This window comes from Anomaloglossus baeobatrachus, chromosome 2 (assembly GCF_048569485.1).
Source record: "Anomaloglossus baeobatrachus isolate aAnoBae1 chromosome 2, aAnoBae1.hap1, whole genome shotgun sequence".
Classification (NCBI taxonomy): Eukaryota; Metazoa; Chordata; class Amphibia; order Anura; family Aromobatidae; genus Anomaloglossus; species Anomaloglossus baeobatrachus.
Window position 1 is genome coordinate 446,000,303 of NC_134354.1, and position 16,171 is coordinate 446,016,473.

The following is a 16,171-nucleotide window of genomic DNA, read 5'->3' on the forward strand; positions in this document are numbered from 1 at the left end:
ATTTTTTTGTGTTGTTACAATACACCAAGAGAATAAAGGGTAAATTTCACACAAAACTCCAAAAATTTACTCCAAAAATTTGCCAGACAAAATTGTTGCCATTCACTTTTTATAACCATCACCAATCTTCTTACACTTCTCAGCTGGAATTTTGGGCCATTCTTCTTTTGCAAACTTCTCCAGATCTCGTATTTGAAGGTGCCTTCTCCCAACAGAAATTTTAAGATCTCTCCAATCTCTCAATTTTAGATCCGGACTCCTTGCTGGCCACTTCAGAACTCTCAAGCACTTTGTTTCCATCTATTTCTGAGTGCTTCTTGAAGTATGTTTGGGGTCATTGTCCTGCTAGAAGACCCATGACCTAGGCCCAAACCCAGCTTTCTGACACTGGGCACCACATTTCAAAAGAATATCTTTTGGTAATCTTCATGATGCCTTGCACACAGTCAAAAAGTAATATTTGGCAGTAAAATGGTGATACTGTTCAATTTACTTAAAGTATCCAAATATTAAACTCCTGTATCTCCAGCGGTGGATAATGCGGTCTGCTCACAGCGCTTGGTCATCTTGATGCCAGTTATAATTAAATGTGGCTGTACACTGATGAAGGTTGCTTTGACTGAAACGTTTGTGCCTGTTTAATTTCTTGATACATGAAATAAATTCAACAATATCACCAGTTGAGTGGCAAGTATCACTTCTTACAGCATATGGGAGGATCCTACATGTGTAGGCAGAAGTGCTGTGATATCTCTATCTATTGCACGCAGGCAAGGCACCTACTGCCAGAGGCTGCCAAACAACCCCAAAACATCTTTGATCCTCCGCCATATATGACTGTAGGTACTGTGTTCTTTTCTTTGTAAGCCTCATTCCGTTTTCAGTAAACAGTAGAATGATGTGCTTAACCTAAAAGCGCTATCTTGGTCTCATCTGTCCACAAGATACTTTGTTAGAAGGATTTTAACTTACTCACATACATTTTAGCAAACTGCAATGTAGCTTTTTCAGGTCTCTGTATCAGTAGGGAGGTCCTCCTAGCCTTTCAGTTTATTCATATGTGGAAGGATAGTTCATGCTGACACTGGTGCACAATGAACACCAAATTAATGGCCCAATCACAATAGTGCTAACTCTAGAATCCAAGAATACCAATAAAGCGACTAGAGTAAAATAGCATTGAATAAAATTATTTTATTGAAGACATTATTAAAAAAGCATTTTTTATATAAAAACATTTTTATATGAAAAATAGAAAAGGGGATGTTAGCCAATAAACAACCTTCCCATCACTGCTTCACTTTACATATGTGTGTAAACCAGAGAAACACTGATATTCACTTCAGATTATAGTGCAGAAAAAAGGGGTTTTTTTTGCATATAAACATGCTGAAAGCAAGAAAAAAACTCCTAAAAAAAACTCCTGAAAAGTATTGCACAGTCCCGAGAAAATTATTGCACAACCCCAGGAAATAAATGAGAAAGGGAACAACAGTGGTTTGTAGAACCTCAAAATGACAGATAACTATTGCACTCTCCCATAAATGCAAAGAAATCGCAAGCAAGTATATGTTGTAAACCTTATTGCCAAAGCGGCTTATCTCTGGACAGAAGATTATACTATAAAGGAAGATTGAATTTCACTTGCCCATATAAACAAAAATTATACACATGCCCAAGGGGATACAAATAAGAGGGCAGTGACAACAAAATTCATTAGAAAGAATTAGTACTGTCCAGAAAGAAATACTGGCTAGAAGCAATGGAAGAAGTGCCAGTTAAAGATAAGAGGGGAGGAATGGAATACACAAGCAGTCACAAAGGCAGATGCCTGACTGCCAACTACCATAGTAGGAGCAGATGGAAGGACAAATACCCTGATGGCCGTTTCGCCTAGGGCTTCTTCGTGAGGGTAACGGAGGGTGTATGTACCGAGATTTATATATCACTCACCTAAGCGGTAGCATCGGCGCTCGTGCTCCCGACCCCGCACCGGAAGCACATGCTTTGGCGTCCTATGTCACTTCCGCCCGCTCTGAACACAGAGGGGAGGGAAGCGAGCGCAGGACGCGTAGGCATGGTAACGGTCACGTGAGACGCGAGCAGAGCGCACACCGCCGGATAAACAGTGTGCAGCATGAATCACTGCCCCACTCCCAAAGGGGAGAGACGCAGGAAAAGGCCACATTGTCTAATAAAGGGAGGACAGCATATAATATAGGGATCACATAGGAGGAGTACAAGCAAATAGTGAATATACCAAAATATAGTGGTAGTGTTGATTAATATAGGCAAAAATATATAAATGTGTATACATATGTATCATGATAATAGTGATAAAAGAACTAACTATATGTATGGGTGGAAGCAAGAAAAATGTGAAGGAATGAAAAAATAAATAAAAAAGTGTAAATAATAAAAGAAGTATGAAGACACAAAAACATAAAGAATCTACATATGAATTCCTCACATATAACAGAGGGAATTCAAAATAAAGAAATATAAAGGCAATGTAATGCAATATTAAAGTGTGATAATATACAGCCACACATACAAGTGAAGGGGTGCATGACCACACACTCTCATCCATACATGCACACATAGAGCACAAACACATGTATGCACACAGACGTGTGCACACACACACACGCAAACACTCACACAAACACACACACACATACAAGGAAAACACACACATGTGTAAACATAGGAAATCCTATTTAAACTATATAGTGGTGATAAAAATCTACTATAACATCACTTAAGTAGCAGGTAATAAGGTTCATATACCATATTCATATACTATATTCACATATTGTGATTGTGCAATTCATAAGAAACATAAAAAACATGTGGACAAACATACGTAAACACACACACATACGCACACACACACACACACACATACACATGAACATGAAAAAGCTATATAAGCTATATAGTGGGAAACTATTATAACATTTCTTGATTAATAAAGTGATATATAATAAAAAAACAAATATACCGTATTCATAAACTATGGTTGTGCAGTACAAAATAAGAATACATGTACAAACGATACACATACGTAAATCACACACACTCACACAAGCACACAAACACACACACGCATACAGACCCCAGACACAATAACATACATAAGGCATGCACATGTACATATGTACACATATGTACACGTGCCGATGTACATGAATATACCAGGCAACACAACCACTCATCCCACCACATACATACAAATCCTCCAAATGTGAAAATCTTCATGAAAAGGTGTTATTCCTCCAAGACAATACATGTAAGGAAGGAAAGGTGAGAATTAAAAAAGAAAGATCAAGAGATAAAAATTGTTTATTGATTAAAAACAGAATAAAAGGTTAAAAAACGACACGCTGTTAAACTAGTGGTATTTACAAAAATGACGCAAAGCTAAGTACTTCATTAAGGCCTTTTGGTCGGATACTATCAATAGTCATGATCCACCTTGTCTCTAATTCTGAAAGCTTTTTCTTCATATCCCCTCCTCGTTGGTCTTGGGAAATACAATCAATACCGAAAGCTCGCAAAAGGCTGCCATTGCACGCATGTACCAATTTAAAATGTTTTGCCAAGGGTTTCAAGATGGAGGGATCATCAACATCAATAGCATGATTGATGTCCCTGACGTGTTCCCGTATTCGTACTCTAAGAGGTCGCAAGGTCAATCCTATGTATATCTTCTTGCAAGGACAGTAGGCATAGTACACCACATGTGTGGTATTACATGTGATATGTCTGGTAATCCTAAATTCTTGCAATCCACTCGTAGATGAAAAGTGAGTGTTCCTTGCCATGTTGGGGCATGCGATACATGTACCACAAGGATAAAAACCCCATTTGGGTCCCTTAGATCCAAAGGTCACTGACGATTTTGGTCCCTCATAATTACTATGTGTCAGTAAATCCTTTAAGTTGTCAGCCCTCCTGTAGGTTATATTCGGTCTACTCGTGGTACATTTATTCAAGGTATTATCTGCCCGAATAATAGGCCAAAATTTTTTAAGAGCTTCTGCCACCTCCTTCCATCTGCAACTATAGGTAGAAATAAATCTTACCTGCTGTGTAGATTCTTCTCGTCGTCTGGGGCAAAGCAGCTCATCTCTGTTGCTCTTTAATGCACGCTGATATCCCTTCCTAATGGATCTTTTGGAGTATCCTCTATCATGGAATCTTGAGGCTAAGTCTTCAGCCTGTTTGAAAAATGTAGTCCTTGATGAACATATCCGACGTGTTCTAAGAAACTGGCCTGTTGGGATACTTTGTATTAAAGCCTGTGGGTGAGATGAGGTCGCATGTAAAAGGGAATTTACTGCTGTGATTTTCCTAAATACCTCTGTCTGTAGCATGCCCTCATTGTCCTTCTTCAGGCGAACGTCCAAGAATTCGATAGTGGATTGGTCATGATGGGAAGTCATTTTCACATTAATTCGGTTATCATTCAATTGCCCTGTAAACATCAATAAATCTTCTTCACTACCTTGCCAAATCATAAATACATCGTCGATGTATCTTGTCCACATTAACACATGTTCTGTCCTAGGTAGCGGATGTGATTGAAAAATCTCCCTTTCCCACAGCCCCAGGAACAAATTAGCGTATGAGGGCGCAAAAGACGCCCCCATAGCTGTGCCCTGGAGCTGCAGGTAGGGAACATCCTTAAACAGAAAGAAATTATGCTTCAGAGAAAAATCAAGCAAGGAGATCAAAAATGCCCGAAAAGATGGTTCAAAATTCGTAGTGTTGAGAAAAAACTGGACAGCTCCAATGCCATCCTCATGGCGGATCGATGTATATAGTGACTCTACATCGAGTACAACCAGCCACATATCATCCTCCAAATGAATATTAGATACTTTACTTAAGAATTCATTAGTGTCCTTCAAAAATGAAGGCAAAGACTCTACCAATGGTTTCAAGTGAAAATCAAGAAACTTACCCACGGTTTCACACATGCTACCATTTCCCGAGACAATAGGCCGACCGGGTGGCGTATGTAGGTCCTTATGAATTTTCGGTAGTAAATACAAGCATGCAGTACGTGGAGAGTTGAAAAAAAGACCTTCTTTAGTTTCTTTATCAATCACACCATTTTGAAAAGCAGTATCCAAAATTCCATACAACTCCATCTGAAAGGAAGAGGTTGGATTAAATGTTAATCTCCGATAACACTTACTATCTCTTAGTTGTCTAAACGCCTCTTTCTCATATAAATGTGTGGGCCACAAAACAATGTTCCCACCTTTATCTGATGGTTTAATAACAATATTTTTGAGGCGTTTCAATTCATTAAGGGCTTGTCTCTGATTGGTTGAAAGATTATCCCCTATTCTTGAGGAAGAAATTTGTTCCAACTCCCTGGTAACAAGTTGAACAAAAAGTTCAATGTTAGGAAACAATTTCAGGGGCGGAAATTTTTTAGTTTTAGAGAAGATAAATTTACCTTGTTGTGGCGTTGGATCAGATTCCTCACATAGCTCTTCAAGGATATCTAGAGCTTCTTTTTCTTGTGTGCTCCAACATATTTCATCACCTGATCTCTCATGAAGTTTCTTGAGTACAAGTTTGCGGGCAAATAGGTGAAGGTCTTTTTTTACTGTGGAAAAAAGTCAAAACCAGCTGTTGGTGAAAAAGTCAGGCCAAGGCTTAAGACCTCAGTTTGTGCTGGAGTTAGTTCAATGTCAGACAAATTAACTGCCTGTAAATTGGAAGTGGAGGGATTCTGTTTCTTTTTATAGGACCAGTTGTTATTCTTGGCCTTCCGTTTACCAAGTCTTCGAGGGTTATTAAGTCTATAGTCAGAAGATTCAGAATCCTCTTCCATAGATGAAATTGAAGAGGCAGTATTATTTTTCACATTATTGCCTGGATTGTTAGACTGACGTGGATGGTGCCACCTGTAGACACGTTTCTGTTCATAATCCTGTATATCTCTCTGAAGTTTGCCAGTTTTTTGATCTTTAATCTCTTTCTCCCATATTATAAATTGTTGTTCCATCTCAGTTTTCAATGCCTCCATAGATGTAGTGGTCAGGCTCTCAGCTAGTTGTTTTCTATTTTCCTCTATTTCCAGTTCCACATCTGTAATCGTTTTAGAGTTAATTTCTATTAACAGCTGAATCAAAGATCTAGAACAAGTATTGCAGACCTCCTCCCATTTGGAGCAAAAGGTGGAGTCCTCAACAGGGAAGGATGGCAGAATTCTCACACGTAGACCTCTAGGGATAAGGTTTTTGACTAGGTAGTTCTCAAGAAAAGCTTTGCTCCACCAAATGCGGAGACGTTTTTTAAGGAGATACTTGTATGTACTCCTAATTTCAGCAACGCGTCCATTACCACTAAACATGTTTATGGCAGCATCCCCATTAAAAATGGAGTCAATACTTGATCTCCAAGATTCTTCTCTAGACTTAATGTCCATTTTGGCCTAAATACTGTAAAAATACAGAAAAACAAGAACACCAAATTAATGGCCCAATCACAATAGTGCTAACTCTAGAATCCAAGAATACCAATAAAGCAACTAGAGTAAAATAGCATTGAATAAAATTATTTTATTGAAGACCTTATTAAAAAAGCATTTTTTATATAAAAATATTTTTATATGAAAAATAGAAAAGGGGATGTTAGCCAATAAACAACCTTCCCATCACTGCTTCACTTTACATATGTGTGTAAACCAGAGAAACACTGATATTCACTTCAGATTATAGTGCAGAAAATAGGGGGTTTTTTTGTATATAAACATGCTGAAAGCAAGAAAAAACTCCTAAAAAAACTCCTGAAAAATATTGCACAGTCCCGGGGAAATTATTGCACAACCCCAGGAAACAAATGAGAAAGGGAACAACAGTGGTTTGTAGAACCTCAAAATGACAGATAAATATTGCACTCTCCCATAAATGCAAAGAAATCGCAAGCAAGTATATGTTGTAAACCTTATTGCCAAAGCGGCTTATCTCTGGACAGAAGATTATACTATAAAGGAAGATTGAAGTTCACTTGCCCATATAAACAAAAATTATACACATGCCCAAGGGGATACAAATAAGAGGGCAGTGACAACAAAATTCATTAGAAAGAATTAGTACTGTCCAGAAAGAAATACTGACTAGAAGCAATGGAAGAAGTGCCAGTTAAAGATAAGAGGGGAGGAATGGAATACACAAGCAGTCACAAAGGCAGATGCCTGACTGCCAACTACCATAGTAGGAGCAGATGGAAGGACAAATACCCTGACGGCCGTTTCGCCTAGGGCTTCTTCGTGAGGGTAATGGAGGGTGTATGTACCGAGATTTATATATCACTCACCTAAGCGGTAGCATCGGCGCTCGTGCTCCCGACCCCGCACCGGAAGCACATGCTTTGGCGTCCTATGTCACTTCCGCCCGCTCTGAACACAGAGGGGAGGGAAGCGAGCGCAGGACGCGTAGGCATGGTAACGGTCACGTGAGACGCGAGCAGAGTGCACACCGCCGGATAAACAGTGTGCAGCATGAATCACTGCCCCACTCCCAAAGGGGAGAGACGCAGGGAAAAGGCCACATTGTCTAATAAAGGGAGGACAGCATATAATATAGGGATCACATAGGAGGAGTACAAGCAAATAGTGAATATACCAAGATATAGTGGTAGTGTTGATTAATATAGGCAAAAATATATAAATGTGTATACATATGTATCATGATAATAGTGATAAAATAACTAACTATATGTATGGGTGTAAGCAAGAAAAATGTGAAGGAATGAAAAAATAAATAAAAAAGTGTAAATAATAAAAGAAGTGTGAAGACACAAAAACATAAAGAATCTACATATGAATTCCTCACATATAACAGAGGGAATTCAAAATAAAGAAATATAAAGGCAATGTAATGCAATATTAAAGTGTGATAATATACAGCCACACATACAAGTGAAGGGGTGCATGACCACACACTCTCATCCATACATGCACACATAGAGCACAAACACATGTATGCACACAGACGTATGCACACACACACACGCAAACACTCACACATACACACACACACACACACACATACAAGGAAAACACACACATGTGTAAACATAGGAAATCCTATGTAAACTATATAGTGGTGATAAAAATCTACTATAACATCACTTAAGTAGCAGGTAATAAGGTTCATATACCATATTCATATACTAATATTCATATACTATATTCACATATTGTGATTGTGCAATTCATAAGAAACATAAAAAACATGTGGACAAACATACGTAAACACACACACGCACACACACATACACATGAACATGAAAAAGCTATATAGTGGGAAACTATTATAACATTTCTTGATTAATAAAGTGATATATAATAAAAAAAACAAATATACCATATTCATAAACTATGGTTGTGCAGTACAAAATAAGAGTACAATGCACAATGAACCTACAGGACAGCTTGAATTTCTTTGGAACTTGATTAAGGCTGATTATCCACCATCCGGACTATCCTGTGTTGCAACCTTTCATCAATTTTTCTCTGCCATCCACATCCAGGGAGATTAGCTACAGTGCCATGGGTTGTAAACTTCTTGATTATGTTGTGCTTTGTGGACAAAGGAACAACAAGATCTCTTTAAATAGACTTGTAACCTTGAGACTGTTGATATTTTTCAACAATTTAGTTTTTTTATATTTAACAAACTCCTTTAAATAGTCCTAGTGCACCATGAAATTATAAATCTCAGTGGTGAGTCCCCTGCCAATCACCTGACACAGTGTCATTTGGCTGCAGCCTTCACTATTCTATTAGAGTAGAACAACAGTATTTTCTTCAATTCTGACAGAATAGTGAAGATATTGCCATCCAGTGGTTAGTAATTGACTGCAGTGGGCCTGTGACATTGTTTACATCAGGTGACTGGTTGTGGATAGTGCACTGAAATCGGAGGAATGGCGTCACTCCAGAAGGTACTTACAGAAGTTTTTCTATTGCATTTTGCAGCAGCCTTGGGCTATTAGACAAGCATCCTGTCAATATGTTTAATTTCCTAAATATATCTGTAATGTAGTGTAGGTGTATTAAAATACTTATCGATCACAATTTTCTCCAGTTTCCAGCACTTCTCAGGGCCTTGCTGGTTCACATAAAGACCGTTGTGTGCGGCAGTGCTATTTCTACCAATGTAAGCCTTTTAAACTTGTGAGGCTCCATAGACTTCCACTATGAAAGTGATTTCCAGACAACAAATAAATCCAAGTGTGATCTGGCTTGTCTGTTTGAAGTCATTTCACCCAGAGGAGGATTGGATCAACACTGGAAACTGGTAGATTTGTAAGTATTTTAATACACTTACACTATGGGTACCTTCTCACTTAGCGATGCAGCAGCGATCCGACCAGCGATCTGACCTGGTCAGGATCGCTGCTGCATCGCTACATGGTCGCTGGTGAGCTGTCAAACAGGCAGATCTCACCAGCGACCAGTGAACAGCCCCCAGCCAGCAGCGACGTGCAAGCGACGCTGCGCTTGCACGGAGCCGCCGTCTGGAAGCTGCGGAGACTGGTAACTAAGGTAAACATCGGGTATGGTTACCCGATGTTTACATTAGTTACCAGCGCACACCGCTTAGCTGTGTGTGCAGAGAGCAGGGAGCCGCGCACACTGAGCGCTGGCTCCTTGCTCTCCTAGCTGCTGTACACATCGGGTTAATTAACCCGATGTGTAATGCAGCTACATGTGCAGAGAGCAAGGAGCCGCGCACACTGCTTAGCGCTGGCTCCTTGCTCTCCTAGCTGCTGTACACATCGGGTTAATTAACCCGATGTGTACAGCAGCTACATGTGCAGAGAGCCGGAGCCGGCAGCACAGGCAGCGTGAGAGCTGCGGAGGCTGGTAACTAAGGTAAATATCGGGTAACCACCTTGGTTACCCGATGTTTATCTTGGTTACAAGCTTACCTCAGCTGTCAGACGCCGGCTCCTGCTCCCTGCTCGCTTCATTTGTCGCTCTCTCGCTGTCACACACAGCTATCTGTGTGTCACAGCGGGAGAGCGGCTTTGAAGAAAACGAACCAGGGCTGTGTGTAACGAGCAGCGATCTCGCAGCAGGGGCCAGATCGCTGCTCAGTGTCACACACAGCGAGATCGCTAATGAGGTCACTGCTGCGTCACAAAAAGCGTGACTCAGCAGCGATCTCGGCAGCGAGCTCGCTGTGTGTGAAGCACCCCTAAGTTACATACATATGTAGAAAGGATTAGGGGATAATATTTTTTTTACTGAGAATGCTTCTTTAATAAGGTGTTGTCCAGTACTGGACAACTTCTTTAAGATTATAATTACCGTACCTAATCTTCCCTAATGAATAGGCTATGCAAGTCATGCTACTCTGAGCATGGGCAGCCCATGGCCTTACAGAATCTTGTTTACATAGATTTATCTACTAGTGAGCAAATAGGTTCACCAGGACATAAATCCACCTAAAACAAGATACTTACAGGTCATAAAGGTATAACAGGATGTAAGATTGGTGGAGTCTGGTCCTCAGTATATTTAAATAGTGCACCCAAAAAATGTTTTATATTTCCTGTTTAGAATCAAGTTTGAAAGCTTTAAATACATAATTTCAGAAGATCATAATTATAAAAAGAATGAATATATTGTAATATTAATTATAACTTATAATTACTACATGTATTTTATAATCTTTAAAATAGGTTTTTGTTACTAATTTTTTCACAACATAGAATATTCACTTATTAACAAAATATACCACTAGGTGGCACTTTAAGAACATCCTAAACACAAGTATAGCTAAGGATTATACATAACGCTTACTGAGTCTATTCATACACACTCACAATCAATGTACATAAGGCAGGTGGTTAAGGGTCAAAGTAAAAATTGTGTGTGTGTGTGTGTATATATATTCGCCAGTGCAAATTTTATATATATATATATATATATATATATATATATATATATATATATATATATATATAAAATTTGCACTGGCGAATGCAGGCAGAAAATGGCCCTTATACAAGAACAGTATATGGGCCCTTTTTGGTCCAGCAACTCATTAAAGTGTACTATTTCACCTGCCTTGGAGGTGGAAATGGTCTTTGTACCTCTTGGGCCCCTGTGCAGCCAATAATATGTGCGCCCTATAGATAGATATACACAGGTCTCATCTGCTTTAAAAGCTATACAGACAGGCTAATCCGATCGCTCTGTGCACAATGAACATTATGTTCTCATTCTCTTCACACAGGATGATGTGATGCGAGAATATTTCAGTATGGAAGATTTATTCTAGTAATTTGTTGGCCAGAATATCTGTGTTGTACATCTAAATGGACTTGCCTCTGCAGCATATGCTGTCACCTCCATTCCGCTGTTTTTCTAGTCACATATAGATTCAATTGTGACTAAGTGGGACAAAATATACCCCAACTGCTGATAATCATTTAAAGAGTAACTGAACTTTCTTCTTGATTTTTCATATTTAGTAGGCACTTGAACTTCCTGCGTATTGGTGGAGGTCCAGGCCCTGACATATCTTGTGCTTCTGTTAAAGCATCAATTAAAGCAAAATCCTCATTTGGTCAAGTTGAATGGGAGGTGTTAGCAGCAGTCAGAGGAAATAGCTATACTCTATCCTTAAGGGCACTTTACACGCTGCGATATCGATATCGCTAGCGAGCGTACCCGCCCCTGTTGGTTGTGCGTCACGGGCAAATCGCTGCCCGTGGCACACAACATCGTTAACACCCCTCACACATACTTACCTGCCTATTGACGTCGCTGTTGCCGCTGAACCACCTCCTTTCTAAGGGGGCAGTTCGTTCGGCGTCACAGCGACGTCACTAAGCGGCTGCCCAATAGAAGCGGAGGGGCAGAGATGAGCGGGACGAATAACCCGCCCACCTCCTTCATTCCTCATTGCGGGCGGCCACAGGTACGAGGTTGTTCCTCGTTCCTGCGGTGTCACACAGAGCGATGAACAACACAGGCATGAACAACCAACGATATTATGAAAATGGACAACGTGACAACCATCAACGATTTTTGACGCTTTTGCGATCGGTGATCGTCGCTCCTAGGTGTCATACGCAACGATATCGCTAACGACGCCGGATGTGCGTCACTAACGACGTGACCCCAATGGTATCTCGTTAACGATATCGTTGCGTGTAAAGCACCCTTAAGTGCCAAAACGACAGTAGATGCCAAACTAGTTTACTGGGAAGTCCTTGCATTATAGACAAGAATAGGTTTCTTTATGGAGCAGCAATAACACTAGGTGAAACAAGGGACATAATAATTTAGTTCCATACTTCGCAACTCTTCGATTTTCTCATACGCTTAAAAAAAAAATTAAAAAATTGCAAAGCTTCTCATACCCATTAAAATGTTAAAAATGGATAGCACATGGATTGCGTCCAGAGGGGTTTTTTTGATTGGTGACTTAGATCAAAAATGGACATGTCAATTATTTGTTTTGCACAAACATCCAAAAAAAAAATTGGACATTTGAACAGCACCATAAACTACATTAGGTATGTTTTCTACCATGGAAAACATGAATAGAAGATGTAAGTGAAAAACGGCTGTCTGAATGAGGCCTTATATGGCAGAATTTGGGACATTTAAAGTGTAACTGTCTTTTTTTTATTTTTATTTCATAAATCAATAGTACACATGAAAATAAGCAACTGTGTAATTTATCTTATTAGACAAATTTGCTTCTTTCTCTGCCAGAATTGATCACTCATTTTCAAAATTCTCAATTCTGAGGTAAAATCTGTATTCAGTGAGATTCTATGTAGATAGAAGAGAGAGGAGGAGGTGGAGCTCTGCCTCTAGCCCCTCCATCTGCCTCTAGCCCCTCCCTCTGCCTCTAGCCCCTCCCTCCTCCCCCCGTCATAATAAAATGTCAACAGTAAAAATAAAAACAATGGTTGCTTTTTAACCCCCTTCATGACCTAGGACCTGTATACACATCCTAGGTCGCCCCCCCGGTCATCCTTGCACATGTCTGACAATCTGATCAGCACACATGTGCAACTAACAGGCACGGATGGATCTCCAATCCACCTACCTTTACCTGTTAACCCCTCAGATCATGCTGTCAAACTGTGGCAGTGCAGTCTATAGTGCTCCGGCAGGGATCGTGCTTCTCCCTGCCGTCAACGGTGGCTCTGTGACATGATCATGGAGCGCCAATGGGTTGACATGCCAGTGCAAAGTCAGATGATGACCCCTGTTGCCGCCATGACATGTTTCCTATGAATGTCGGCAGAGCATCGGCACTCACAGTAACACAGTGTGGCGCCCTGGACAAGCCAGGTCGTCACAGGTACTACAACAACACACCCCACACCCTGGCTAGGCACACCGAAGTCAAACAAAAATCCTTGTTGCCTCCCTCCAGGGGCTGATGTCCACACCAGGAGCAGACTGACTGTGTCCGGGTACGTGGCCCGGGCACATACAGCAAGGTTGGCAGACGGTGGTGACTGTCTGCAGGAGAGGCCGATTGGAGTGAACCGTAAGGACCGGGGATGGGCGGATCGCGGAACGAAGAGAAGCCAGCACCGTTTGGCAGGGCTTACGGACCCCGACCAGGCTAGGAGTCACCGTAAAACTGGTCAAATCCGTTAGCGAAGGGAACCTCCTGGGTTTCCCAGCAGTCAAGACCCGATAGAAGGCAACAGCTCACACCGTGAAGGGAAATACAGTCACCGCCAAGGCTACAGTTCCCACGGCCAGAGCCTGCGGGCAAAAGGGGCTCCCTCAGCATCCATCTAAGCTGGGGAGCGGGTAGGAAGCCATCAGTACCAGGAACATACTAAAGGTGCAGGGAAATACAGTTACCATCAACCTACCGGGAGCAGAAACCACCGCAGCCGTCAGTGGGACCCGTCCATCCAGCCGTGTGTTTTACCAAGGACTTTGCATTCGTCATTGGCTGAGTGAGTACCACTGTGCCGTGCGGCACCACGCTGCCCCTGCGACCCCGCACCTCGCCAGGTCCCGTAACCCACCTGCCACATTCCTCCCTCACCGGGCCCCGGGACAACCAACCCCCTACCCACGGAGGGGAAAACAACAACTACGCTGCTCCCTGTCATCGCTCCCGGGATCCCCGTCCAGAGCAGCGGTGGTGTCACAACCTCACCACAACCGTGGGTGGCGTCACGGACAATAATTCCCCAAAACCATTCCCCTTTTCACTCATGGGTGAGGAGCGCCGCTCGAGTCCCCGGGTCCGGCCCACCGCTCGAGCCACCGAGCAGCAAGCGAAGCAGCAGCAGTGCCAGACCCGAGCGTGGTGAGCGCAGCGTCCACCTCCCCGCCCGCGACAACTGCGTTTCTCCTGAAGCATTGCTCTGTTCTCGAGAAACATTCAGATAGTGCAGTCATAAAGTCCCCTTGGGGGATTAGTAAAATCAGTAAAAGTAAAAAAAAAAAGTTTTAAAATATCTTAGAAAATAAAAAAAACTTAAAAGATCAAATCAACACCCTTTTGCCCCATTGAAATTAAAATAAAAAATAATAAAAAATATTGCACATATTTGGTATCGCCGTTTTCGGAAATGCACGATTATAGAAAAATATAAAATCAATCTGATCGGTAAAGGGTGCAATGTATCTACGCACAAATTCTATAATAAAAAATGCCAGCTTAGCCCAAAATCCCGGAAAATGAGTGCTATTTTTTTTTTATTTTTTACAAACTTCTGTATTTTTTTTCACCACTCAGATAAAAGTAAAACTATACAAATTTAGTATCTTTGAAGTTGTATTGATCTGGGGGATCATATTGCCAAGTCAGTTTTACCATATAGTGAACATGGTAAATAAAAAACCAAAACAATAATCGGGCAATTGCACTTTTTTTTGCAATTTCACTGCACTTGGAATTTTTTACTGTTTTTCCGTATACTATAGGGTACACCTAATGGTTTAATTGAAAAATACATCTTGTCCCGCAAAAACACAAGTCCTCATATGGCTATATTCACGGAAAAATAAAAAAAGCTATGGGAGAGGGGGAGGAAAGAACGAAAACAAAAAACTGAAAATTGCCGGAGGGTGAAAGGGTTAAATACTTTCTCCAAAATAGCTTGGGAATATCTAGGAAGACCCCAAAAATTTTCACTAAAGGCTACTTTACACGCTGCGATATCGGTACCGATATCGCTAGCGTGGGTACCCGCCCCCATCTGTTGTGCGACACGGGCAAATCGCTGCCCGTGCCGCACAATATCGCCCAGACATGTCACACATACTTACCTGCCCGGCGACGTCTCTGTGACCGACGAACCGCCTCCTTTCTAAGGGGGCGGTTCGTTCAGCGTCACAGCGACGTCACAGCTGCGTCACTGAACTGCCGCCCAATAGAAGCGGAGGGGCGGAGATGAGCGGGACGAACATCCCGCCCACCTCCTTCCTTCCGCATAGCGGCCGGGAGGCAGGTAAGGAGAGCTTCCTCGTTCCTGCGGCGTCACATGGAGCGATGTGTGCTGCCACAGGAACGAGGAACAACCTCGTTACTGCTGCAGTAACGATTTTTGAGAATGGACCCCATGTCACCGATGAGCGATTTTGCACGTTTTTGCAACGATGCAAAATCGCTCATAGGTGTCACACGCAACGGCATCGCTAATGCGGCCGGATGTGCGTCACCAATTCCGTGACCCCAACGAGTTCGCATTAGCGATGTCGTAGCGTGTAAAGCCCCCTTAAGTCTTGGACTGTTTCAGCAAAATCATCACTGTTGCCAAGTATGCTGTAACACCTCGGCCTCTGTGTCTGAGGAGGTCCAATGTCTTCTCCATGATATAAAGTAAAAGCAGAATTATACATCGGGTGAAGAAGCAAAGAAATGCTATTTGTATGAATTAATAGAAAGTTGTCTTCAAGTTTTGACCAGGCAGAAAACTGTATGTAGTACTTATGGATTAGCATGGCACCGCACATAATGATCTTTTCAAGGAATTTAAAAGAGCAAAAAATATTTTTGTGCATTTTTTACGTTCTATCAATTTTTTATTTTTTTTTAATCTAAATTATAATTTTTTTACAAAATAAAAAGCCATAAAGAATTACAGGAATTTATTATAACTCTGATTTTCATAATGTCTTATGTCTGTTTTCAAT

General features: G+C 41.3%; 1 protein-coding gene across 2 annotated transcripts in view; it reads left to right on the forward strand.

Moving 5' to 3' along the window:
- Positions 1-16,171, forward strand: part of REPS2 (RALBP1 associated Eps domain containing 2) — a 293,374-nt gene that overhangs the window by 242,483 nt on the left and 34,720 nt on the right. The gene's annotated exons all lie outside the window — the stretch shown is intronic.